This window comes from Aplysia californica, unplaced genomic scaffold, assembly GCF_000002075.1.
Source record: "Aplysia californica isolate F4 #8 unplaced genomic scaffold, AplCal3.0 scaffold00554, whole genome shotgun sequence".
Lineage (NCBI taxonomy): Eukaryota > Metazoa > Mollusca > Gastropoda > Aplysiida > Aplysiidae > Aplysia > Aplysia californica.
The window spans coordinates 329416-330481 of record NW_004797824.1 but is presented as its reverse complement, the minus strand read 5'-3'; positions in this window follow the sequence as shown (position 1 = coordinate 330481).

Below are 1066 nucleotides of genomic sequence, written 5' to 3'. Positions count from 1 at the left end.
TATTTTTTTAAAAATAATAATAATATCTGTAACTTTCAGCTGTAGATCTATAATCTAGATCTATAGAGGAAAGAAAAATGTTTTTATTTAAAAGTTTAAAAAGGACATCTGGACCTCTGATGCTGGCACATTACTAAAACCAGGGACACCTGTCAAACATGAAACATCAGCAGACATGAGAACAACAACTTTTGATGGATTTAAAAATTGAACGTCATGCTCATGGAACAAAATCACAACCCTTAACCAAGATTTTCTAACAAGGCTTATAACCAACTTTTCACTTAAATGAGACTTATTATGGTGGTTACGTCCCTTTAGTCACATGGCGAGGCGTTAATTAATTGTTTTGTGTTTAAAAAAAAGGGGAAAAAACCGTGACAAATCGCTGATAATCCAAAATTATGCAAATGTTGCAGAATTACGCGAAAAAACGCGGCCGCACAATCGCATAATCCTACTGGGACAGGTATAGGCCACGGACAAACACTTGCCACCTTTCTCTATCCTTGGCTAGCCTCTTGGTGGTATTTCACGCCTTCCCACTTTTATGTACATCAATTTCTGTGATTCTTCTCCAGGTTCCACGCGGTCTTCACCTTGATCTTTTACCCTGTGGATTCCAGTCCCCTCCCAGAATACATGTACCATATTATTAGTTCCCCCGAGCTGAGCTGCTTCTGTCCAGACTGTATCCAGTGTGTTTCGCTGATCCCTATAGTATGTGCAGCATGTATCTCTTCTTCTCTTGTGATACTTGAGAACTATTCCTGCTTCATACAAGGTGCGAACATTCCACGACGCAATCCGGAGAGACTTGTTCCACACAGAAGGTTTCAGGCCAGGAGAGTCCTTTTGGCTTTGTGCGCAGATCTTCATAGTTCTAGCTTATGCAGAAGCTCCGCCATCTCCCAAGATCGAAAAATAAAAAGCCGTGTTTGTCCGTGTTTCTGTAACTGGTTGTTTTTACTGGGTTGGGTATTTGGCCCTCCGGAAACTGGCTCTTTCTTGAGATCAGACCTGTGTACCTTTAGTCGCCTCTTACGACTCGCAGTATCACGCAGGT